Source organism: Mus musculus, chromosome 11 (assembly GCF_000001635.26).
Source record: "Mus musculus strain C57BL/6J chromosome 11, GRCm38.p6 C57BL/6J".
Classification (NCBI taxonomy): Eukaryota; Metazoa; Chordata; class Mammalia; order Rodentia; family Muridae; genus Mus; species Mus musculus.
In genome coordinates, this window is record NC_000077.6 from 86,002,416 (window position 1) to 86,029,775 (window position 27,360).

A 27,360-nucleotide genomic window follows, 5' to 3' on the forward strand; every position below is an offset into this window, starting at 1 on the left:
CTGCATATTGGACATTTACATTGCAACTTACAAAGTAGCAAATTTACACTTATGAAGTAGTAGTGAAAATAACTGTATGATGTGGGAGTCACTACAACATGAGGGTCACAGCTTGAGGAAGGCTGAGAACCAGGGAATCTACATGGAAATCTCCTGATGTTGGGTACAAAGGGTCCTAGGAGAAAGATCACACCTCAGGCGCTCTATATATATCCTCAGAAAGGACACAAAGTTAAACAAATCAACAATAGCATAATATGGTTTATTACATATGATAATATGGTATCACATCCATAAAGACATGATGGAGCTGGTATGGCAAATGTTGTGATCCCTGGGGACCAGCATCACCTTGCAGCAAAATCCAGCCCCTCACAGGCATCAGAGTTAGTAGCAGACATTTTCTGTCCTTTCCCAGGCCAGACTCAGCAAGCAACAAAACAACCAGACAACAAATTTTCCCAGTGGTGCCATCATGATACAAGGAGCAAAGGTCATGGTAAGCTGGCAGTCATAGGGCAGGTCACATGACCAAGACGGGGTCCATCTTAGTCCCAGAACAACTTTTTTGGACAACAAGGTAAGATCTGGAAAACACTCAATTCTGTAACAAGAAGTTGAAGATAACTGAAAACTGTTGAAGGGCGACTCTCAGGACCACCAAGATACCATGGAAAGCAATCCAGATGTGGTCTGACCTGTCCTTCCATCTTTGTCAGCTGATGGCATGGCTCTGGGTCAAGTGCTTGGAGTGACTTAGGAAGAACAGGGTTTTGGATTCATGTCCCTAACATGCGCTCAGTCTGCCTCTCCCACCTGCTAGCTGTGTGACCATAGCCAAGTCCATTAACCTTCTCGAGCTTTGGCTTCAAACTATAAAAATAACACTTGTGCGTTAAGTACTTAGCATGCTTTCTGGACTACAGCAGGGGATCTAAATGACGTCTATTATTGTTGTTCTTAATGGGAAAGCTCGATCGTTCTGTAGTTCTGTTCCCAATATCATTTCCCTTGTGACCCACAAGACATATTTTGAGATAGCTGACCAGTTGAAGGGCACCATCTGGGTAGTGAACCCCGGGCTCTCATTAGCTTCAGTGAGCTGACCAATTCCATGCCACAGAGGTTTACGCCGCAGGGAACATGTTCTTGGCAGAGGATCAGTCTCTATCTCATGCCTTTGTCCAGGGAGGCCAGACTAGAGTTAACTATGCTTTGTAGTGCTATTTGGACAAATTACAATGATGTTAATTTGAATTTCACAAGTTTTCACTGATTTCTGGGTTCTGTCTACTATATTATACTATTCCCAAAGCTTCGGGAATCGCTCACGCGTACACAGAGAATGCACATAAGATTAGAGTGGGAAAGGAATTCTTAACCGATTCCTGACCATGACCAACTGAATGAAGACATTCCCTTGGGAAGTTAAACATGCTAGCAATCCGGCCACGGCTCAGGACATCCTGGAGTTTCTCCAGAGGGATTGCCAGTTTATGAGCTGTATGAAGAGCCAGACTTATTTACAGTCAGACTCCATTTTTCACTTCTGATAGTATGACGCACTTTTATCCCCCACCCCACCTCCCTTGGCTAAGTAATGGTTTTGCTATTTCCAGAAAACAACCCAACCTGAAAATGAGACCCACTTGCCACTATCCAGAGGATGTGGAAGAGGATATCACATATTCTGGGGACAGTCCCACAGAGAATTGTAGAACCTTAGATACCAGAATCGGATCCCCATGGCAGTAAGGTGTCCTGTGGGCTGCAAGTAGAGTCTGTTTGTTCCTTAGACTGTTCATTCAACAGAACTGAATGACAGAACTAGTTATTGGCAATTTGTTCTCGCAAACAACTTTATTGACTCACCTTTGTCCAGTGCCCGTCTACTGGAAACCTTACTTGATCTCAAGGTGTGTAGGGTACACACTCAAGTGAGGCTTCATCCAGTTAGGAAGTCAAACAATAAATGAGCAGTTGTCAAAAAGAGCCTCAAAAGGAATTTCTCTCAGGGAGAGAGCTAAGCTGGTCTGAGGATGAGGAGAGCATCCCTGAAGAAACTCTAATGTTAATATCAGAGCAGAGAGTCTCGGGTATTACAGGACAGACATGAGTGACATGCGACTATAGCTCTTAGGGAGACAGTGGGAGATTAGAGTGGGTCATACATGACCTGGAACTCACCTGTACACGAACGCACACACACACACACACACACAGAGCAAACATGTGCAAGCTGAATGTAGTGGTCCATACCTGTGGTTCCAGCATTTGGAATGCCGAGGCAGGAGGATTGTTGCTAGTTTGAGGCCAGGTGAGTTCCAGGACCACAACCACCTCAGAGAGAAACCTATGCAGAGGAAAGGAAACAGAGTTACAGAGGAAATGAAAAAGAGTGGAGAGGGAGGGAAGCTGTTAAATAAAACTCTAGGACGGAAGCAGGCGCGATGGCGCTCACCTGCACTTGTAGTACTTTGGAGGCTGAACAAGAAGGGAGGCAAATTTGAGACCAGCCTCAATTATGAGAAAGACAAACAAAAAACAAACAAACAAATACACACCCAGAGGAGAGTGATGGTGAAAACAGACAGCTCCAGGGAGTGCTTAGAAGACAGCCACAAGGACAGAGGCAGAGATGACAGCCGGGAAGCTAAGGATGACTGCCACAGAGCTGCTGGGGACTGCAGGAGCCACAGTGGCTCTTACCAAGCTGTGGCTGCTTGTGTGTGTGTGTGTGTGTGTGTGTGTGTGTGTGTGTGTGTTGTATGCATGTGTAGAGACCAAAGGACAACTCTAACTACTTCTATTAACTACTTATGCTATGAGAGTGTGAGAAAAGCACTGTGAAGATATATCCTCAACGCTCTCTGAGAGTGTCAGGAAAGAGTTCATGGAACAGGAAACAGCTAACAATAGCAGGCTGAGAAGAGGGCTCACTTGGTAAAGTGCTTGTCTTGTAAGCACAAGTACTCAAGTTCCACCCCAGAGTCTATGCTTTAAAAAAAAAAAAAGAAAGAAAGAAAGAATTAAAGCACAGCATGGTGGCGCTTACCTTTAATCTAAGCACTCAGGAGGCAGAGGCAGGCAAACCTCGGTTCAAGGCCAGCCTCTCCTCTACAAAGTCCAGGACAGCCAGGGCTGGTTAACTGGGGAAAAAAAAGGTAGTCAGGTGCTGAGGGGGTGGAGACAGGGCTCCCTAGGGCTGCCAGGCCAGCCTACTTAGTGAGCTCCAGGTCAAGGAAGTCCTGTATTTAAAAGAAAAGGAAGAAAGGTGCGCAGTGCCTGATACCCAAGGCTGTCCCTCCAGCCTCTATACACATGTGAACCTGCACACGCATATAAACAAAATTATGAAATAGTAATAAATGAATGGCAGCTAGTTATTCCTATGTCACTGACATTGTAATCTGCTTTTAGCTTAATTTTTGCAGTTCAATGAGATACACATTTCATTTCCTGTTTGCGACAGAATTGGAGGCCTGGAGACATGATTTACTTTCTCAGTGTTACAGTCTCGAGGACACATACCAGGATCCAGAATCTGCCTTTGTTTTATTTTTACTAATTTTTCTTGAAACAGGATTTCTCTATTACATAGCTCTGGCTGTCCCTCCTTATGAAGGCTATGGTGGCCTCAAACTCACAGAGATCCACCTGCCTCTGCCTCCCAAATGCTGGGACTAACGGTAGCCTCCTTGTCGGTTTTATTCCAGCTTTAGATAGCGTTGCTCTCTCTCGCCTCCTGTTTTGAGTCATGACAGGGAGAATACACCCTGGCAGACAGAGGAAAAAGCACTGCAAAGACTCTGCAGGGAGAAAGCTGGCTGGCTTGCAGAACCAAGGTCACTGGGGCTGATGAGTCGAAGAATGGAGAGTAAGCCATCAGATTGGTTTAAAGTTTCTCTTTTAATGCCATGAGGCGTGGTTTCAGGCTTAGAGTCATCAGGGAGTCGCTGAGAATTAACAAATAGGGAAATAGCGCTATTGAATTTGTAGGTTACATTTTGGGCAGCAAGGAATGTGTCTGGTACCTTGAGCATGGGAGCGACCCTTTTCCTTTGGACTGATTCTTTACTCAGATGGTTCTGTGGGACGGAACTTCAACCTCATTACTTGTTTTGTATCACAGTCAGCTATGATGGCTATGGTATTATTATCTACTTCATCTGAACTTTAAATAGACTTTTAAAACTCTATTTGAATGTGGGTGGGCACAGCTCCAGCTATAGAGAGGCAGAGCTAGGAGGAGGCCTGAAGCTATTTGTCCACCCAGGCTAGCCAAACGAGCAAGCTCTAGGCTTAGTAAGAGACTTGGTCTGAAACAAAAGGTGGAGAGCAACAGAGAATGAGACCTCTGGTCTACACACACACACACACACACAGAGGCACACAGAACAACTGAGGTTTGGAAGGCTACAGAATATGCCCGAGGACACTTGGTTAGTGACCACCTCTGGATGAGATGTAGATGCATCTTGGATGCCTGTTCTCTCTTCTTCCTGCAAGTCAGGGTTGCCTTCCCCTGGGCTACAATGGCCAGAAGCTAAAATGCCGAAGTTTTGCAGCGATCAGAATGAAGCCTGGTTTCCTGTTTCAGACCTAGGAGCAGAAGCTGAACGGTACCATCATCTTTTGAGAAGTGAGATTTGAGTCATGGACGGAATCTGTATTCAAACTAGAAGTATGTGGTTTATGCATACATCTTGATTTCCATGTAATGAGGGCAAATTGGCTCATGGTTGGGAATATTGTAATTCTGGATAAACATAAATTCTGTGCTTCACAGAGAAACAAAGTTTTCTAATGGCAATGAGCATGAATCTATAATTACTCCCAATTGCTAAATCTAAAATTGTGCCAGGAATTTCAGTTAAAGGGGTCAGGGTTCAGCAAAGTCTTGTATTTGTTGGGGGCAGAGAGCTTCAAGATGCTCTGAGTGTCCCCAGGAAGGGCTGTGTCCCCAGGAAGGGCTACGTTCTTGGAAAGGGCTCTTTTCTAGTTCTTGTATGTGGGTACACTGTCACTGTCTTCAGACACACAGAAGACAGCATCAAATCCCATTATAGATGGTTGTGAGCCACCATGTGGTTGCTGGGAATTGAACTCGGGACCTCTGAAAGAGCAGTCAGTGCTCTTAACCACTGAGCCAGCTCTTTCTAGTTCTTAAATCTCATCAAGACCTATCTGCATTTGAGAATCTCTTCAATCTAAAAAATTCCTTGTCTCTTTTGCTCTACAAAAATTTGTCAGTATTTTCAATCACTACCTAGTCTGACTTAATGAAGGTCTGGAGTATACCTACAATATCACACTTTTTCTCTCACTGAGACCATTGAAGAGAAATAAGGGGCTCTGAGGGGAGGAGATTGGACAGACAGCTGGAAACAAAGAGCATGTATTCTCTTTGCTTGTGTCTTGATATCTGGCTAAGAATAACAAGATTTCTGTCCCGCTCACCTTTGGTCTCTAACATTCTGCGGGCATCAGTTTCTCAGAAGGAGCCACAGAAAAGCAAAAGGAAAGCCATCACACAGCCAGCTTGTATCCATCCTAGTTCCTGTCACTGTTTTTCTCAACTAGCCTTTCAGCTACTGTAAGTATGGGTTAATTCTATTGTCTTCTTTACTAAAATACTTAGGGCTGAAGGCTTAAGAACAGAAACAAAAGCCATCAAAGAAAAGTATCTTTCCATGCCATAAAAACTTTGGGTCGGGTACCAAAGCGTTCAGAGATTGGTCCATCTTATTAGAATTGGGGAAGTATTTTGCTCCCCATAAAGCTTCCTTTCTTTTATTACTCAAACTTGGCTAGAATGGCATTACTTTATGCCCAGCCAGAAAAGCCCAAGATTCAAACACTTCGCATTCAAGTACTGAGTATGTTACAGTATGTGATGCTAGCTTTGCCAGCCCATTGGCTCAAACACAAGAATCCAAAATGGAAACTGTACCTAATGAAGGCTTATGCATAACTTCTGGGAAACGTCTTTGGATTTTTTTTTTAATTTAACCCTATTAGTCATTTCATGTAAGTGGTCCCAAAGAGATATCCATCCACCTCTGGTTTTAATTGGTGCACCACAGGGACTCACAGCACTGTAAATGGAAAGGCTGTCACCAATTTTCAAAGGACAGTTTCCTTAGTTAGAGGTCATTTGAAATTAACCACAATTAACAGTAATTATTCTACCTCTTGCTGCCTTAGCTACCTGCAAGGCTATTACAAATACATCTGATCAATGCGGTTAAGTCACATCAAACCCATGGACCAGTGCCAGGTCCTTATGGATTTTGGGTAAGATGGCCAAGTGCCGGGTCTTTCCCACGTCTCCATGGAGAGATTATGCTGCTCCTGAATCTGCCACAGAGGCTCCGCTCCTGCTTTGTCGCTAGTCAAGGGCTTAGGCCCTCCCGTTTCCATGAGGGGGAAAGCGTCTCTTCTCTTCCCTTGTATGTGCCTTGTGTCTAGAGAAGCAGCCACGTTCCTGGAAGAATTTATCTCCTTTGAATGGGAAAAGTCACCTATGATTGGTCCACACTGGTCAAAAATAAGTTTTGGCTGATAACTGTAGGTAGTTGAAATCACTCCAGCAAGTCTAATCTTGATTCCTTTTCTGATCATATTTGACAGTGAAATAGTATTCATTCAATCTTCTTTCTTACAGATGAGAATTTATAAGTGAGGCTTTTGTGTGACTTATGATAGTCCCTTTGTTATAGATTAGATGTTATTAATCCCCCCACTTTAGGCTCTGTTTTGGGGTGTGTGTGAGGCATCTCTCTCTCCTAAAATGGCTTTGAACTTGTGGTTCTTCTGTCTTAGCCTCACAGGTGCTGGGATTACAGGTTTGTGTTGTGATTTCAGATGAAGGTTTTTTTTTGTTTTTTTTTTTGTTTGTTTGTTTGTTTTAGTTTTTTTGTTTGTTTGCTTATTTTAGTTTTTTTTTTTTTGAGACAGGGTTTCTCTGTATAGCCCTGGCTGTCCTGGAACTCACTCTGGAGACCAGGCTGGCCTCGAACTCAGAAATTCGCCTGTCTCTGCCTCCCAAGTGCTGGGATTAAAGGCGTGCGCCACCACGCCCGGCCCAGCTGCAGGTTTATTAGCGTCCTTAGATCTGAGTCAGACTGTGTAAGTACTCAGAGGAGCACCTAAGACCCAGCACCGTGCAATGCCTGCTGTTACTCAAGCTTCAATCTAACTCTTGTGATGTTTGCTTTATGTCCACAGCACCTTTTAGATGCTGCATCCTTTAACAATCCTGTTTAATTATGGTGACAGCACACCCCACCCCACCCTACTCCACCCCACCCCCACCCTTTCCTACTCCACCCAGTGGGAAGTTGTCAATATTGGCCTCTTTCAGATCTGCCTATAAAATTTTGAGACACTAAATTTGTTCATCATATTATAGACAAAGGGTGATGACAGAAAAGACCATATGGGTGTCCTGGTCAGATGGTGGGGACCAGAAAAGAGTAACCACAAAATAATAAAAATGGACAGACAAAGGGCCTGAAGAGAGGGCTCAATCGTTAAGAGCAATGATTGCTCTTCTAGAGCTCCTGAGTTCAATTCCCAGCAAGCACATGGTGGCTCACAACCATCTGTAACGGGAATCAATGATGTTTTCTGGTGTGTCTGAAGACAGTTACAGTGTACTCATATATACAAAATAAGAAAAATCTTAATAAAATGGACAAACAATAGTATTAATGATAAAATTAATGGATTTATTTTTGAGTTTTATTTTATTAATTACTATCAGTTATGTGCGGGAATAGGTAGGGGCATGCCACGGCATGTAGCAGGCAGAGGACAACTTTAAGGAGTCAGGTCTGTCCCTCTCTTGTCTGGCTTATGTAGGAAGCACTTCTGACAACTGAGCCATCTCACCAGCCCAGTGAGGTTAAGACCTGAGCTCACTGAAGTAGCATGAAAATGGAAGCACACTTAAGGAACAGGGGAAGAGGGAAGGAGAGGGGGAGGGGGAAGGGTAGAGGGAAAGGGAGAGGGAGAGGGAAAGGGAGAGGAAGAAGGCAGTTTTACTAGGACAGTTATAGAGAGACATGTTGGAGAGAGAGAACAAGCTAGACACAGGGAAAGACAGAAAGAGCCAGCGAATGAGCGGGAGCCAGGAGGTTAGAACAAATTGCCAGAGTTAGTATATAAAGCCAGGCAGAGAAATTCAAGAGAAGCTAAGAGAAGCCAGATTCAGTCAGTCAGATTGGAGAGGAGTTTGAGCCAGAAAAGCTGAACTGACTCAGCCAGCCAGAGCTCAGAACTCGGAAAGGGTGAGCTCATTCAGCAGTAAGTCTCAGAGGCTGAAGACATTCTAGGCCTAGATAAGATTTTACAGAAGCTAAATGCTTCCAGGTCTACGCCTAGGATAGCAGCATGAGATATACAACAGGAGAATAAAAGTTACATTTACAAAAGACAGTGATTCTGGTTGTGGCTTGACATCCCTTCCATAAACTCGACCATTGCTGTCCAACTATGTGAGTCGATGTTGGGCAGCTAGAATGCTTCCTCTACAACTCAACTCTTTTACTATCAAAAATATTATATTTGCTGGCAATTTAGCTATTTTTGTTTATGGAGTGCAATTCTTTTGTATAATATTCCATGTTTTTCCAAGTTGTTTTTTTGTTTTGTTTTGGGTTTTTCTTTGTTTTTGTTTTTGTTTTTGTTTTTCCAAGACAGGGTTTCTCTGTATAGTCTTGGCTATCCTGGAACTTACTTTGTAGACCAGGCTGGCCTCAAACTCAGAAATCCGCCTGCTTCTACCTCCCAAGTGCTGGGATCAAAGGCGTGCATCACCACCGCCCAGCGGTTTTCCAAGTTTTAACAGCTGATTCCTATGATGGTTTATACATGCTTGGCCCAGGGAGTGGCACTATTAGTAGGTGTGGCCTTGTTAGATTAGGTGTGTCACTGTAGGCATGGGTTCTAATACCCTCCTCCTAGCTGCTTGGAAGCCAGTCTTCTCCTAGCTGCCTTTGGAACAAGAGGTAGAACTCTCAGCTTCTCCAGTCCCACATTTGCCTGGATGCTGCCATGTTCCCATCTTGATGATAATGGACTGAACCTCTGAACTGTAAGCCAGTCCCAATTAAATGTCATCCTTATAAGAGTTGCCTTGGTCATGGTGTCTGTTCACAGTAACACTCTACCTAAGACAATTCCCCTGTCCTTTGCTTGGTAGAATTCTTGCTGGGCTTGAATTCCACTTATGAATATAATGTGTTTTGATCAAATTCCCATACTCTTCATTTCCCTCCTAATTTCATGCATTTTGCTTGGTTTTAAACCTATTGAGTCCACTTAGTGCTGCCAGAGTGTGTGTGTGTGTGTGTGTGTGTGTGTGTGGGCAGGCTCTCAGAGGCCCACAACTACGCAGAAAACCGACTCTCCCTTTCCCAAGTAGCCATCAATTCCCAAGAGCTCCTCTTCAGGAAGAGGCGGGATATCACGAACCCTTCCCCCACCCATGCTGGGATATTAGCTGACTTGATCTTGTACAAGCCTTGTACATGTAGTCACTGCTTCTAAGTGCATGTGGGAATGGCCCTGTCACTGTACATGCCCACCACCCGCACAGGCCCACTACCGCCTCTGCTGTGATGATCTCTGAGTCTCCAGTGTGAGAGAATGAGAAAGATCATCCAGACCTGAACTTCAGCCAAGTGTGGTGGTGCAAGTATTTTTTTTAATTTATTTTTTTATTAGATATTTTCTTTATATACATTTCAAATGCTATCCTGAAAGTTCCCTATACCCTCCCCCTGCCCTGCTCCCCTACCCACCCACTCCCGCTTCTTGGCCCTGGCATTCCCCTGTACTGGGGCATATAAAGTTTGCAAGACCAAGGGGGCCTCTCTTCCCAATGATGGTCGACTAGGCCATCTTCTGCTACATATGCAGCTAGAGACACAGCTCTGGGGGTACTGGTTAGTTCATATTGTTGTTCCACCTATAGAGTTGCAGATCCCTTCAGCTCCTTGGGTACTTTCTCTAGTGCCTCTATTGGGAGCCCTGTGTTCCATCCTATAGATGACTGTGAGCATCCACTTCTGTATTTGCCAGGCACTGGCATAGCCTCATATGAGACAGCTATAACAGGGTCCCTTCAGCAAAATCTTTCTGGCATATGCAATAGTGTCTGGCTTTCGTGGCTGATTATGGGATGGATCCCCGGGTGGGGTAGTCTCTGGATAGTCCATCCTTTCGTCTCAGCTCCAAACTTTGTCTCTGTAACTCCTTTCTTGGGTATTTTTTTCCATCTTCTAAGAAGGAATGAAGTATCCACCCATTGGTCTTCCCTCTTCTTGATTTTCTTGTGTTTTGCAAATTGTATCTTGGGTGTTCTATGTTTCTGGGCTAATATCCACTTATCAGTGAGTGCATATCTAATGACTTCTTTTGTGATTGGGTTACCTCACTAAGAATGATATCCTCCAGATACATCCATTTGTCCAAGAATTTCATAAATCCATTGTTTTTAATAGCTGAGTAGTACCCCACTATGTAAATGTACCACATTTTCTGTATCCATTCTTCTGTTGAGGGACATCTGGGTTCTTTCCAGCTTCTGGCTATTATAAATAAGGCTGCTATGAACATAGTGGACCATGTGTTCTTATTACCAGTTGGAACTTCTTCTGGGTATATGCCCATTTAATCTCAGCACTGGAGAGGCAGGAGCAGGCAGATCCCTGTGTGTTTGAGGCCAGTCTGGTCTACACAGCAAGATCTAGGCCAGTCAGGAGCTACATAGTGAAATCCTGCTTCAAAAACTATTAATTTCAACATCCTAGTGACTTTACGTCTATAAAGTATTTTCCTGTGTTCTGCCCAGAGAAGTCATGACTCAGCTTTTTTCCTTGCTACACTATAAACCCTCACCTTCCTCCCCACTTGAACGCTAAGTAGATGGAGACAGGGATAATCAGCTGGACTTCTTCCATCCCCATGGTGATGGCCTGAAGCAGCTCTCAGTCATTTCCAGTCAGGCTTCTCAGACATTTTCATTTAATTTTTGACTTTTCTCATTTCCTTCTATAAAAAAAAAATCCCTGATTTGTTCCTGTGAGTTGAGTTGGTTTTGTATCTTGCTGAATGAAGAATAAGTAATTCAACAGCCATTTCTTTATCCCCTTTCTCCATGCCTTGGTTCAGTTCATCCCACTTCGGAAATATATCTGATTCTCTTTCCAAACAGCTACTCTGACGTCACCTCTAATCCCACCTTCGTTTCTGTGGTGCTGGGGAGCAACCGCTATCAGTCTTACACATGACAGGCAAGCCCTTTCCCACCACTCCTCCACTTAGTGAGGTCCTCAATCCCTCAGCCTATTATCCGTGCACAGCCTTTTTCAAGAACGGTAATCCACTATTGGTCATTAAATCAATTTACTGGGTTATGATGAATATTCATTTGTAAACCGACATGGAAAGTATCAGACTTACATATCAAGGGGAATGTTATGTATGGTGAAACTCTGTAGTTGTATTTGTGTGTGTGTGTGCCTGCATGTGTGTGCATGCACATGAGTGTATAGGTATATGTGTCTATATGGAAGTCAGAGGAGGACAGTGGGGAACTCTCTTTATCACTGTCTGCCATATTATTGAAATGGAAGCTGGCTCGATGCTGGGAGTTCACTGTTTGGCCAGGCTGGCTGGCTAGTGAGCTCTTAGAGTCAGCCTGTCTTCTGCCAGAAGCACAGGGCTTACAGGCATGTGCAGCCATGTAGGATTTTTACAGCTAGCACCTGTACTCAGTGAGCCATCTCTCCCAGACAGTTTGTTTTGTTTTGAGACTGAGTCTCATTCCATAGCCCAGGCTGGTTTTGTACTCACAATAATCCTCCTGCCTCAGCCACATGAGTGTTGAAATTTCAGGTGTGAGCCACCATGCCCACTCTAGTTTTTAAAAAAGTATTTAAAATATATAAATACATGCATTTTAAGGTCTCTGTGTACAATGTTTTGAAAGGAGGGCTGGAGAGACAGCTTGGTGCTCAGAGACAAAGTCTCAAGTAGCAACAGATGACCTTGAACTCCCAGTTCTGCAGGCTACATCTCCTAAGGGCTGGGACTGCACTCGTGCACCGCCCCACCTGTGCACTGCTATGTGGAGAAGCCAAGCTTCGTATGTGCGAAGCACTGTACCAAGTCAGCTACATATCCAGCCTTATAAACATTTTAGATAGTTCAACACTTAAATCAAGTAATTTGAATTTTCACAAACTTTTCTTAAAGGAAATCATTAAATACAAAGGTTTTGTTGTATGTTTTGTTTCCAGACAGAAGGGCACTTGGCTGACCTGAAACTCACTATGTAGATCAGGCTGGCCTTGAACTCACAAGAGCTCTGCCTGCCTCTGCCTCCAGAGTTCCGGGGGTGGGGGTGGGGGGAAGCTTGAGCCACTACACCTGACCAAATACAAGTTTTTTTTAAAGAAGGGGGGGGGGCTAAATGCCTATCAATACAAATATTCATTAAGAAAATTGTGGCTATTTATATGTGGTTTAATCTTGATTGAACTACCATGACTTCGTGAAAAGTTACTGAGCCCCAGGCTAGGATTTCGGTTTAGTGGTGGGCCACTTGCCTTACATGCACCAGGCCTCGGTTCAGCTCCCAGCACAGGAAAGAAGAGCAAAACAAAGAAAGAAAATTGAGATCTGCACACATTGACATGGAAAGACAGCCATTAAGTGCTAAATCATAGTTTAAAAGGCGCTGGGGGGGAGGGAGGGACTGAAGAGATGGTGCAGTGTTTAGGAGCTCTGCCTGGTCTCCAGAGGACCAGAGGACACAGTGCACTGTCCAGCACCTCATGGCTCAGAACAGTCTCAGGGGATCTGCTGCCCTCTTATGACCTCTGCAGGGACGAGGCACACATATGGTGAACAGACATACATGCAGACAAAACACCCATACACATAAAATAGACTTAAAAAGTACATAAAATGTACCACTAGCCAGGCATCATGGCTCGTGCCACTTGTGGGGGCAATGGCAGGAGGATCGCTGTGAGTTAAGGCCAACCTGGTCTGCACAGTGAGTTCCAGGACAGCCAGGGCTATGTATATAAAGAGATCTTGGCTCAAAAAAACAGGTATAATGCAGGAGAATAATGAAATTTGAAAACTATTTTGTGAAAAAAAATTAAAATCTTATCCAGGATGTACAGCAAAGGGTTAACCATGGTGAGATTGCATATGGAATTTCCACTCTTGAAGTTTCTGCAACATATGAGTTTTATGAAAAAAAAAAGTATCATTTTTAAGTGTGAAAAGTTAGTAGATGAATTCATTTTGGGGTAAAAAATCTGGCTTAATATATCCAATAAGAATTTTTCAGTAAAATTCATTCATGCCGAGGGTTTTAAATGGTCTATTTTGTTCACTGAAAGCTTTTAGACAGAGTTTCTTCTACTGAAAGGCTACGAATAATGTTCTTGAATGGCGATTTTTAGGCTTTATGGGCAATAGTTCTTAAGCAAACAAGTCTGAGCATAAGAAGTACAAGATGTGGGACTAATATAACCGCCCCAAGTCAAACACATCTATCATCGAGTCTCGAGGTGACATCCCACTAAACAAACACCTGGGCTAGGAAAATTAATGGATAAACCAATATTGCAAGCCCGGGCTACGCTCATATATATCGCATTAGCTTACATCCTCATCATCATTCTTGTTGAAAAGCATTCCATTTAGTTGAAAATTCAATTTGCACAATATATTGTCACAGAAGGAGAACGCTTTGCATAGTGTAACACAAGACTCCAAGACCCCACCATCGTGTCTGAAAAGCTACGTAAAAAACCAAATGCGTGGCAGATTCAGATGGGCAAACGAACCCTCTGAGGGAGACTGCTCAGGAATATGTCTGAAAGAGAACCATCTCCCAACCTGACAAATCCACACTGGGGAATGGCGGCATGTGCGAGGAGTAATTAAAGACAGTAAGTTATATATCAAACACGAATTGCCTCATTTCTCTGCACCAAATTTTACCACCGCTGCCTATGACAATCTCAACACAAAACCCCCAAACACATTATAAATCACCCACTCCGTCCACACTCTCTTAAGTCAAACACCTACCGAGTGCACAATCAAATTAAAGCTGTACGAGAGATTTATTAGCAAGGAGATGTTCCTAATTATTTGAAAAACTTGTCTCAGGTTCACTCCCAACATCATTCGAGAATGCACTTCGATCTTAGGAAAGGGAACCCGGTCAGCCCCCAGCGTGGCATAGAGAAGGTTAAATCAACATTCCGGGGCAACAAAAACCTTCATCAGGTAAAGTCGGCTTTGTTCTGGAACAGTAATGCCCAGCCTTAGTTACTACCTAAGAGGCTTGCTGGGTTTAGAAGATAAAAACTCCAGAAAGGATGCTGGAGGAGGGGCACATGGGGGAAGGGGTGGGGAAGATTTATTGCCTTCAATTATTTTGGTTAAAAACTTTCCTCAGGGCGCAGGCACATAATATATTGTACTTTCCATTACTTAGTGCAAATGTAAAACATATCTAAAAACCACATTTCATCCTCATAGCATATTAAAACAACAAGTAGAAGGTCGTGACGTTAATGTGACAGATGGAGTGTCATTTAGCAACATTGTACGACATTAGTTAACAGTAAATTAATATCATCATACCTAATTTTTTAAACATATAGAACCATCTGACTGGGGCAAGGTTACTAAGAAGGAATTTTTGTGTTTGTTTGCTAAGCAAGCGAAACAACAGTTAGACGTATACAAATGTAGTCTTCATATAATTTTAACATTCTTTTTTTTAAAAAATGAAAGAATAATACATCCTGGCTCAGAACGTTCCTCCACCCAATTTACTCTCACTAAAATATTGATTTCTTTTGACAAGTTCACATGTACATTACGAATTGGATCATAAACATTTTCAGCATATTGTACTGGGTCTATATAACTATCCTTACTATATATTAAGACCAGTGTCTTTTCATCAGCACCCGCTGTTATGTGAACTCAAGCAACATATTAGATTCATGGTAGTTCTTAGGGAGAAAAGGAGTGTGACATAAATTTGACTTCATTACACTTTGGCATGGAAACCCACATTTCATACACCACTGACCGCAAATGACTTCCCTGTTGTAAGACAATCCTGGTCTAAACAGTCCTAGAAGCAGTGGCATTCATCAAGATGCTAATTTGAGTCTTTGTATACGTCTGATGTTAATAGTATTGCAGTGACTCGAGGAAAATTTCCCTGCAAATTTATCTTCCTCTCTGTTAATATTTTTTTCTTTGTCCAATGTACATGGATATATGGGAAAAAAGACCAAGGGTGTCTATTCCTCTTCCAGGGCTCGAATCACAACACCAGGCTCATTTTCCCATTCTGGTTCTGAGAGTACATGCCAGTAGGGATACACAGATCTTTAGGTGTTCCATGGCAGGAAACATGACAGAGTGATGTCAGAGCCTTGGAACAGACTTGCTTCTCCATACAAGGAGTTGTAACGCATCACCCTTGTTAAGCAAAAGGCTTAAAATGTTCTAATGGATGCAGAAAGGAGCAGATTATAGAACAGCTGTGTGCCAAGTGTACCTCATTTGAAATGTGGCTCACTGTGCCCAGCACTATGGAACTCAGTCCTCTTGCTTCCTAGTTGTTAGTCTGGTCAGATCTATCTACTCACCTTACATTCTTGGAAAGTGAGGCTCAGGCCTTAGACTCCCTTCAGTCCCCATATCAGTGCCATGCTAAGCACAGAGTGTGCCTAGTGTGAGGCTGCTGCCATAAATCTACTTGAAAACCTAGATATGTGGCCACTCTCATACACCAATTGTCTAAGTGTGCCTGTCTTTTCCTGTATCATAGTCTTTGTCCTTTTTCTTTCTCTTCATACACACACACACACACACACACACACACACACACACAATCAAGTATGACATACTTACAAAATTAGTTAAGATATAATCAATATAGTTGATTATTGCCTTTATATATAAACACTGAGCATATTTTGCTTTTGCTACTTTAGAAGAAATTTAAAGTACTAAACAAATTATTTGGGGGCTATCTTAAATTCATTTTCACCCCTAAAATAGAGGATCTTTTCTTCTGACGGTTATTCTACATATCCCAGACCATAACAATGATTCTATCAATGCCACTTTGCTTACTCAAAATGTCTAATATTATTAGTTCTTTGTCAAGTATGTGCTGATGTGTTTGCCAATTCCATTGAAGAGAACCAGTTGATTCTAACATGAGGATTTTCCTCTTTGTTTTGTTTTGAGACAGTCTCACTTTTGAACCCATATTGGCCTCAACTCATGGAATCTCTCCCCCTCCCCCAGCCTCTTGAGTGCCAGAATTACAGGGATGAGCTATCAAGTTAAACTACAATTTAAAAAAATGAAAAGTTCTTTATTTCGAGCCGGGTGTGGTGGTGCACACCTTTGATCCCAGCACTTGGGAGGCAGAGGCAGGTGGATTTCTGTGAGTTTGAGGCCAGCCTGGTCTACAAAGAGTTCCAGGAAAGCCAGGGCTACACAGAAACCCTATCTCGAAAAAGAAAAGTTCTTTATTTCATCTTCTTACTAGTGGTGCTAGCAATCTTATGTGAACCTCAGGCCATCCCTCACGTAACACAGGACTTGAGATTCCCGATTATTTGGAAAACATATCTAACCTAAAAATTGATATGGAGACTTAGGACTCGAGGAATCTAAATTCAACACATACTTTTACAATATTAAACCTAGAATTGTGGGCTGCTGAGATAGTGGAAAATAACAACCTGCTGTCAGACCTGAGAACCTGTGTTCAATCAGTAGAACCCATGCCTCTCCTGTGAGTGGAAGAACACTCTGGTGGTTTGAATGAGATGGATTCCCATAGGCCCATATGTTTGAACACTTGGTCCCTAGTTGGTTGAAATGTTCAGGGAGGATTAGGAAGTGGCCTTGTTAGAGGTGGTGTATCGCTGGGCGGAGTGGGGTGGGGTGGGGTTGAGGTTTCAGAAGGCTCCTGCCATTTCCATTATGTCCCTTGCCTTCTGGTTGTAGATCAAGATGTGAGCTCTCATCTGCTGTTCCAGCCACCTGGCACCGTGTCTTTGCCCGCCATTATAAACTCCAACCCTCTGGAACTGTAAGCCCAATTAAATGAGTTGTTTTATGCATTGCCTTGATCGCCGTGTTTTACGAAATCATTATCAAAGAAACCAACACAAGAACCAACTTCCATAAACTGTCCCCTGACCTCCATATGCATGCTGTGACATGACAGAGACGCACATGGTAAATAAGCCTAAGTAAAAAACCTACCTGGTTGCTCAGTTTCTGCAGCTAAAATATTGGATACTATCATTCATTCACGATTAAAAAAGAAATATATTGTGGTGGTTGTCATATTAGCAAACAAATACTGCCTGGAAACCACTAATCTATCATGCTATAATTTGAGCATAAACATATTTTGAAATTGTTTCTGAAATTGAAACTGTCCTATTGATAAACTCTTTTTAGGTAAGCTGATACAATGTGGTCTTCTGATCCAAGTTTTGGGTTGCATTAAATGGCTTTCTGTCAGTGTAACAAAAGACCTGAGATAGTGATCTTAACGAGAAGAGAGGTTCATTTGGGGTCACAGCTTTGGAGGTTTCAGTCCACAGCTGGTTTTTTCCTGTTTGGGGCCTGTAGTAAGGCTACATCACAGCAGGAGGCTGTAAAGAATACAGCTGTCCCTCTCATGACCAGGAAACACAGTCAAAAAGAAAGCCACATAATCCTGACAAGGCCCAGTGACTGGAACACTTGCCTCTAGGACTCATGTCTCAAAAGTTCCACTACCTCCCCATAGTGGCATCCTGGGAACCAAGCCTTTGACTTACATGCCTTGGAGGGAAGGGACACTCAATTTTCACACCATGGCACTGGCACCAGCAGTGTGTGCCTGAAGAAACACAAGACCTTACATTAGCAAACTGCAGTGAGAAAACTATGCTTTGGTTACTTTTTTTTTTTTTTTCCTTTTTTTTGGTACTATGAAGTCAAGGCTACTTTTAGAAGAAAGAGTTTATTTGGGGTTTATAGTTCCAAAGAGTAAAGTATATGATTATCTTGATAAAGAACATGGCAGCAGACAGGTAGGCATGGCGCTGGAACAAGAGCCAAGAGCTCACATCTTGAGACAGTTACCACAAGGCAGAGAGAGAGCTACCAGCGAATACTGTGAGATTTTGAAAGATGAAAGCCTATCCCCAGTGATACATCCCCCCCCCCAACAAGGCCACACCTCCTAATCACTAAATAGTTCTACCAATGGGGGACTAAATATTCAAATACATGAGTTTATGGGGGCCATTATCATTCAAAATATCACACCCTAGCTGTGATCTGGCTACAGATAAATAAATCTTCCAGTAGACAGAAGTATCCTAAATGGTGTTTTGTGACTATTGTAAATTTAAGGTCTTAAAAAACAGAAATGGGGCTCAAAATGCCATTTCCACTTCAAAAAAGTATTTTTTTATGGATTGGGGGGGGTTGAGACAGGGTTTCTCTGCGTAGCCCTGGGTTTATGGATCTTTAAACCTACTTTTAACGTAGAAAACATTGCATCTCTCACTCCAGACTTATCCAGTGCATCTACCATTAGTTTAGTGATAACCAGTGCATATAAAATTTCCTTGCATTATAGATAAACATAGTGTCTCTTTATTTCTTCCAAAATAAGTATTTCTAACTGTAGCCATTGTTACAACAAATTATGGTTTTGAAATGTGTGTGGGAGGGAATGCATGTACACTGTCCCCCTCCCAATTTCTAGTTCTGACCGCCCCCCCCCCCCAGAAGGCATAGACTATACTTCGTGTTCATATGGTGACTGCTGGGAAGCGTCAGGATGAGGGGTGGTAGAGAGACTAACCACTGGGCTCAAAAGCTACGCCTACATGGTGGCAGATGCCTGTGATTGTAACGGAGGCAGGAACATCCCCCATTAGAGGCCAACTCCCGGGATACAGACGGAGATGCTGTCGCAAAAGGAGCTGAAGCTTTGAACCAGCCCAGCCATAGGGGAGTTGTGGAGGTGAGCTGGAGCCAACAGGTTCCACAATGCCCTCATAATGGTTCAGTCTTGAGAGAGGTGGGTTTTCTAGCCTGTGAGTTCACAGAGGTGCCAGTGACCCACCCTGATTCCACAGGAACAGAAGCTCCTGTGTCAGGACCCTGCTAGCCTCCGTTCCAAGCATCTCTTCTCTTTCATTAATGGTTTATTTGTACTCACTAGAACACTGTACTACTTTCAAGGGCAAGGCTTTCCTGAGTTTTATGAGTTATTCTAGCGAACTATAGATTGCAAGGGAGTTACCAGTGGCGGCAGCGGAGCCCCAGTTTGCATCTGACTGATAACATCCTAGATGTAAGATGAGCGCAGAAAAGGACTTGGTCCGAACTCTGTTCATTCTGAGGTAGTAGCCGTAGCGCTGATGCACACTTGTGTAGCAGGGCTGTAAGGATCTACTCATCTGTGTCGCCGGAAACCCATAACCAAGTCAGGATCTTGTGATATAGTGATCCTATACTTACTGTTAGTCCATCAAAAGAACTGTCAGATTTGAACATATTATCCACCTTTAACTACTTGGCAGCTGAAAGGTAGGTTATGGAAGAGGAGGAGGAGGAGTTGGCGGCGGGCGGCATGGTCCCAGGGCTTTTGAGACAGTGCTGCTGGTAAAGACACTTGTTACCAAGGCTGACTACCTGAGCTAATGATCTCCAGAACATGCATGACGGACACAGAGAACTGACTCCTGCAAGGTGGCCTCTCACCTTCACAAATGCAAACTCATGCGTGGTCAATATAAACTACCTTTTAAAAAGCCTAGATTTCAAAAAGTCGTCACTCACTTGGGGTTCCTCAGAGACAGAACGAAGAGGTGTCCCGTGGAATAGACTGAGGCCGTTTGCAGTTCAGCAGCCCCTTCTAAAGTGGCTGCAGCAGTTTCCAGGCCCTGCACGATTACAACACACAGTTCTCCATTTTGGCTCGATGACAGAAACTCCATATGAATATCTGAAGGAAAAAGACCGTGAGCCTGGCTGTGGACTGGGGTATGAAAGCAGCTTTCCAAAAGCTGAATCATCGGCTCCTGCAGGGAGCTGCACTGGGGGAGGGGGTTGAGTTCCCTGAACTACTTGACCCACCCAGTCTTGAGAGACAAGCCACTGTGCAAGAGTGCTTCCTCTAACAGCACTGTGAGACTGGATAGCAGCATAATTCCCAAAGGAACTGGGCCAGACAGCCAGGCCTGCTTGCTTCTCAAGGCTGCAGCAGCTGCTGCTCCTACCAAACACCCACTACAAGAGGGCCATGAAGCAATGTTTGGCTAACTCCTTACATTTGAGACCCTTCATCGAGCTCAAAACATGCTGTTGAAACTGTGTGGCCTGATGGGATGGGGAGGGGGGTTGTGGAGGGGTAACAGGGAAGGGGGATGTCATTTGAGATGCAAACGACAGGAATGATAGATAGATAGGTAGGTAGGTAGGTAGGTAGATAGATAGATAGATAGATAGATAGATAGGTAGGTAGGTAGATAGGTAGGTAGGTAGATAGATAGATAGATAGATAGATAGGTAGATAGGTAGGTGGGTAGGTAGGTAGATAGATAGATAGATAGATAGATAGATAGATAGAGAAAAGAAACTGTGGCCTGACGCTCACTCTCAGGATTCAGCATTCTCACCCAAAAGCATCATCTCTGTAGGATTGTCCTGCCCTAGCCACTTAAGAACCTACATGCATCGTTTAGAGGGGGTCCTATCCGCCAACCTCCGAAAGCTAGAATTAAATGCTTTTGAATAACCCAGAGATGACCTTAATGACCTGGGCAATGCTAAACCTAGCCCTTCACTGCCTGTTAGGTTCTCCCAGGTGGCTTGCAGGTGCCTGGAGGTTACTGGGTAAATCTGTTTGTATAGGCCTCATCTTTTAAACAGCCTACCAATTCATGCAGGATGCCTGAGTCACAGATGGGAGTAGCTATGTTGTAGAACAAAGATGGCTGAATATGGGGTGTGGCGCTGGAGGAAACGGCTGAAGCCAGGCCTCCCCATGGAGACCTTCACACTAAAGCATTAATGGGCTCCTCTCTGATGTGCACGCAACAGGCCCATCTGGATGAGGAGTGCTGGTATCGGAAAACAACAGCTCCCTCTTGTACTAACATGGTTAGAGTTGGTGCAGCTTCCCGGGAAACAGCTGACCATGCCCTGCAAAGGGCCTGCACAGCCCGAGCTGTCCTGGAACTCAATCTGTAGACCAGGCTGGCCTGATCTCAGAGATCTTCTTGCTTCTGCCTCCCAAGTGCTGGAACTAAAGGTGTGTGCCAACACTACCCAGAAAAAAAGTTTTCTGGTGGTATGTGTGTTCCTATACCTCTGAGTCCTTTGACCTATGAAGTAGTGAGTATGTTCTGAAAAAGAAAGAAGAGCTATCCAGGGACTTAAAGGAACAGCCAATGCCCAGGATGGTTTGAAGACCAGCATGGGTGAGGGGTTTAAGCAACAGCTACCCAGGTTACCAAGGCAGCACAGAACACTTGGTATGGAAAAGACATGAACCCCCAAGTGACACACCTATGACAGCCCTTAACCCATCTGAAATAGTACAACGGGCTTCAGAGAGCTGCCCTTTATACCAAACCAGTTACCAACCCTCACTGTCCAGAGAAGGAGGCCTTACCTAGGAGAAGACTGTCAAATTGACTTTGAACTTCTGTGTCCTGGGTCCCCAGAAACCCCAGGGACCTTCTGGCAATTACGGAAGCTTTTTCCAGATGGACGAGATTCCTGACCTGCATTGAAAGTGCCACTCAAGCAGCCTGGCCGCCATTAGGAGAGTCTCTGGCTTCCTGTGTTGCATGCTGGTATCATTTGTAGGTCAGCAGGACATCAGGTGACCTGCATGAGGCTTGCGGGTGCTTCACCTAAGCCTTGCTCATAGAGAAAAGGCCTTTCACCTGTGAGCCCACCTCATGCCTCAGTGTTTGAAATAAATCCCAACGCTTGGAATGCAGACAGGGAGTCTATGCTCACCTCCATACCCGCCCCTTTCCCAATAGTTGGCCAGATCTCACCTCAGTTTTGGGAAATACCCTTCTGCTGGCCTCCACTGCTGTGCTTAGCTTCCTTCAGGCTTGTGTGCCGCCTGGGACTTCCACCCTTAACTATTTCTTTATATTTCTCTCAGGTGTGGAGAAACAGCTCAGCTGTAGAGCACTTACCTGCATAGTCTTAGCCCGTTAGGCTGCATGTTGCTCATCTGGGAGATAGTCCAGGCAATTGGCCATCATTCACTACTGATGTCCCTAAACAAACAGCTGGAGCTACAGCCTGGTGACACACCTGCCTACAATCAGTCAGGGGGAGGTTTTGGTCATCTAACTGGGAAAGGATGGTAACCAGCAGAAGATGGGCCATCACTGCCCAATGACCCTCCAAGAGAGAGGAGGGGTTTGTTGCCAGCTGAGATTACTAACCATTCGTTGTTCTGCGGGCTGTTTGCCTGCTTACAGGAAGTTATGGTGGGTAGTGAAAACTTTACACCCCAGCTCCTCCCCATCAACCCATCACATATTTCCAAATGCTAAGGGAGCTCCAGACTGGCTCAATCTTGTCTGGACCTCATGTTTATACCCCAGACGACCCAGGGCTTGTTATAATGGTGAAAGCCACACCCACCAGTGCCTTGACAGATCTGAGCATGCTCACACGGGGGAAAAGACGAGGTCGTTATTCTGATCCCTCCCTTCCTGTAAGAAGCTTCAGTCAGTGCTAGTGTCCACATGGCCTGACATCCAAGCAGTTGTAAAAAAACAAACCCAAGCCCTGCTCAGGGGGAAGGTGCTTTTACAGTACGCGCTCTCCTCACCGTCGCTTGTTGGGTCTTTAATAAAACTTCCTGGCTACTGCTAGCGCTGATGGCTTATTTGTCAACACAGCTGAGTAGGAGGGGAGCCCACACATTCATTAAGGGCAGCAGAATTGCACGGGCCTACTGAGTGCCCTGTAGTGAGACACAGTTGGGGGATGCAATGCAGCGGCAGGGCTTGTACGGAAGAACTGTGAGCGCTTGGATTGACTTCCTTCTGCCTCCAGTTAAGGACGGAAGTCCCAGGTCTCACACGAGTCTGAAGGAGGTTAAGCACATGAAGGGAGGCCAGCAGAAGGGTGACTGAACATTGCAATGGCTTTTAAATAAATCAGTTTGATGTCACAGTCCCTAATCCATTTTTCCTAAATGTTTTTCTCACATTTAATGAATAGTTATTAACTTTAATCAGTTTTTATCAATTAATAATTATCAAAAACAAATTCCATTTAGCTACAACAAATGAAGAGTGCACTGGACAGGAACACACACACACACAGAGCCATTGGACAATAATAATTTATTAAGCCCAACAGAACAGACTACTATGATGTAATAAGAAGACAAAAGCTCTAATCCCCCAGAGGGAGGTGTTTTAAATTAGGAACTTCTTGTTTCATTAATGTCATTATAAAAGTCTTTGTGACAGATGCCATGTTGATTCTACTTAAAATAGAATTTACATTAGAACATAGACAAAAAAGTATTGTCCTAGTTTATGTTTTTTCTATATAAGATGCACAACCATGATAAAGGTTGACTCATACGTGAAGAGACACTGAAGACAAGACGATAGGGAGAATTAAAAGTCTTCATAAACACCGTGGATTCCGTGCGTCTTAAAGAATTAGCGATTTTAGAGGCTGATAAGAAACAGATGAGGCACACAGTAAAGTTGCCACAAGGGCTAAATAAAAGTCCGGGCCACTATTTTTACTAACATTTAATAGTCAACAGCCTTAAAGCATTTGCTAAAATGGATATAAAATAGACGGTGTGAGCATTCCTTACAGTGAAGAAACACTAAAGAGAGATGGGGCCTTCCACCTCTTTTTGGTACAAGTATTTTCTCCACGGAAGGACTTCAGCTGGCGCTAAGATTTGAACACTACATTTCCCAACACACCTTATCCACTTACTGTAGTAGAGGAAAATAAGTAGATTTCAATTTGGTGATTTAACCTATAGCTTTAAATCTTCAATAAACAAACTAGAAGCCCCAAACTCTAATAATGAGAAGGCCACAACTGAAATGATGTCAGCCCTGGGTAGGAATCTCTTAGCAGCGATGAAAGTACCACTTGGAGCTGCCCCTCTGCTCAGCAGCTGCAGCTCGGCTTTAATAAAAGGAGAGAGGGCGCCAGCACGCTGGCCCCAGCCAGGCCGTGGCTGCTGCAGGAGCGGCAGCATTAATTGCTTTTCCAGAAAGCTGGAGTAAGCTCTCTTTCCACTGTCCCTTCAGGATCAGCTTCCATAAAAATGAGTGTAATAAGATAATGTATTACATACTCCAGGAACTCCTACCAGTGGCATTCGGCTGAACAAAGCCAAATAGACATCCATCTATAAAAACTTCATTGCAGCATACAGCTCAGGGTCACACTTTGAGGCAGAGATAAGGGAGGCTGTGAAGACACAGAAATCTATTTCCTCATTTTCTGAAGGATCTGTCCATCTTCCCTTTTCAGTAATATTTTCTTGCTTATGAGATGATGAAAAATAAACATATACTATGGATTTTGAAAGAAAAAAACTACCTCCATATGAGGGATCTAATATACACATACCTACACATAGACACACATATGTGTGTATGCATACGTACATATACATACAGAGAGGCATGCACACACAACCTATAAACATTTTAATTAATACTCAAATGGTCAATGGATGATTTCCTGGTAGAAGGGACTTTGAAGGGATTCTTGGATTACTCCATATGCGGCATGAGAAGGTCCACTCAGGTTGAAATACGAGCTCATAGGGTCACACTATCTTTTTGAAGTGAACATGGAGAGGAGAGTTATTTCTAAATGCAAGAGTAACCCAAAAGAGAGAATGACAAAGGCCGCCCTCCAAACAGAAAAAGAACTCTTTTCTTTTGGTTTCTGGGTCTAAAGCTTAGCCACTAAATCACTTGGATGTCAACCTAAAATGTCTCTCCTTGTGGTGATATACGGGATAATCAAATGATCTCTCCAAGACCCATCAATCACTGTGGAAACTATTGAAAAGCCTAAAACTCATAGCCGAGGTTCCTTTCAGGAGCACAAGAGCCCAGAGGCTCATGGTGAATGTCTGGCTTGGCCTTCTGAGTGTGACACAGTTATCACACGAGAAATGAGAGTTGTTTCCTTTTTTTTCTTTAAGTTAAAGAATGACCCTTCATCTTTCAGAAAGTGGGTAGATTATTACTGGCTAGAGATCTAAGCCAACCTCTTTATCCAAATGATGCAACCTGAAGTTTAAAAAAGAAAACAAAATAAAAATGATGATATTAACTTACACAATCTAAATCTTGCCGGCAACCTGCGTGCATGCTGCTGAGAGGAGGTTTAAAAAGACATCCTCCTTTTTACTCTGAAGTCTTTCATGATGACTTTAGAAACAAATAATACTGTAGAATAATATCACTTTCAAGTAAAGTCATGAGGGGCTTCATTTCTAAATGCTAAGAGCCTAGCATTCCTTAAATTCTTAATGAGATCAGTGTGTGTGTGTGTGTGTGTGTGTGTGTGTGTGTATGTGTGTGTGTGTGAGAGACAGTCTTTACCTACCCTAAGGACAGCACACAATAGTAGTCACCCCTCATCATGATGTCTCTGATGGTTTCCAAATGTTCCTCGGCTGTGCAGCGCAGTGTATGATTTCTGGTCCAGATGCTTTAAAAAGCAATTCCAACAAAGAAACTTAATCCGAGCTGAACTTGGCACAGATTCCAAAAACCTATAGGATGATGTTTTGGAAGCTGTCCAAACAAAGGCTGAAACAGAAAATCTGCATCCACAACCGTAGATGTCTGGCTGTCGGCAATAAATGGAGGATACAGACTTTCCGTCAGTGTGGGTGAGTAGAGGCTAGTGCTTGTAAAGTACAGTTTAAGTATGAAAGCAGCATTTGGGGTTGATGCTTCTCGTCTTTTTAAAGCAGAAGCATACATTTAATTCCCGAGAAGGTAAAAAATCAAATAAAGAGGCTGTACACTAATTCCTTGAAAGAAATTTTGTAATTCCTGTACAGAAACTTTGGGTCCGTCCTTGAGTAAAGGCTTGCTTCCTTTATGATATGCAACATAGCCATGATATAATGGTCTAGAGCATTAATACGGAGAGGCAAAGGACCCGTGAGATGGGTTGTTCTAGTGTGCGTGGGGTGTGTGCAAAGTTTGGGGACTCATGTTGAAATTCCAGAAGAAGAGGGAACTGTGGATGTGTCAGAAGCAGTGTGTGTGTGTGTGTGGGGGGGGGTGGTGGCGAAAGAAAGCCGGAGACTCCCCTGGAAGTGGAGATATCAAGGTAGACAGCCAGGAGGAATTATATTCCCCAGGAGCAATAAACACCAATAAATGACAGTCATAACATCACGGTAAAAGGACTGAAAACCAAAAGCAAAGAGAAAAAGATGTGAGTAGCTGGAAGACAGGTCACTTGACATTCCAATGAAAGCAACGGAAGTTGGCCATGGCTGGAGGACGTTCAAAGTCAAGAGAATCGCTCCAAGAGCTGGGGGCACTGTTTCCTAGGAAAGTGGTTATCTAGCCTGTTCAAGGATCTGGGCTTGCTCCATTCCCAGCACTGACAAATATATGTTGTATGTATGTATGTGTGTGTGTGTGTATATATATATATGTATATATATATTTATATATATATTTATATTTATATGCATATATATGTGTGTGTGCCTGGTGCCTGTGGAGGTCTGAAGAGGACACTGGATCCCCTGGAACTGGACTTATGGACAGCTGTGAGCCACCATGTGGGTCTGGGGATTGAACCCAGGACCTCTGCAAGAACAAGAAGTACTCTTAACCTCTGAGCCATCCCTTCAGTCTCCTCCCCCATGCTACTCTAGACTTTTATACTAAGTGAAAATATTCTTTTTTAAAAAAATGAACATAATAAAGACTTTTAAAAATACAATTAAACACTGAAAGAATTCATGACCAGCAATTTAATATTAAAGCATTGTTATAAAATATCATTTACTTTTGGGGTTTTGTAGAAGTTAGGTCTGGTTTTTCCCTCCCAACTCCATGCTTCCAGAAATAAGACAGCCTCAAAATATATCTACAAATACCTTGATCATACAGCTAGGCTCTTTTCTGGTGAGATCATAACAAAATATCCCATTTATTCTAATCTACATTCTGCCATGTGGCTGGTTAACTGTGCGCA

The 27,360-nt window shown here is 43.5% G+C and overlaps 1 long non-coding RNA gene across 1 annotated transcript; it reads right to left on the reverse strand.

Moving 5' to 3' along the window:
• Window positions 1-242: 242 nt before the first annotated feature.
• On the reverse strand, window positions 243-21,935 carry Gm20759 (predicted gene, 20759). The gene is made up of 5 exons (NR_046030.1): window positions 21,773-21,935; window positions 19,936-20,101; window positions 3,056-3,149; window positions 2,260-2,353; window positions 243-604 (listed from the first exon to the last, which is right to left on the reverse strand). It is a non-coding gene; the product is annotated as a predicted gene, 20759 (long non-coding RNA).
• Window positions 21,936-27,360: the final 5,425 nt, after the last annotated feature.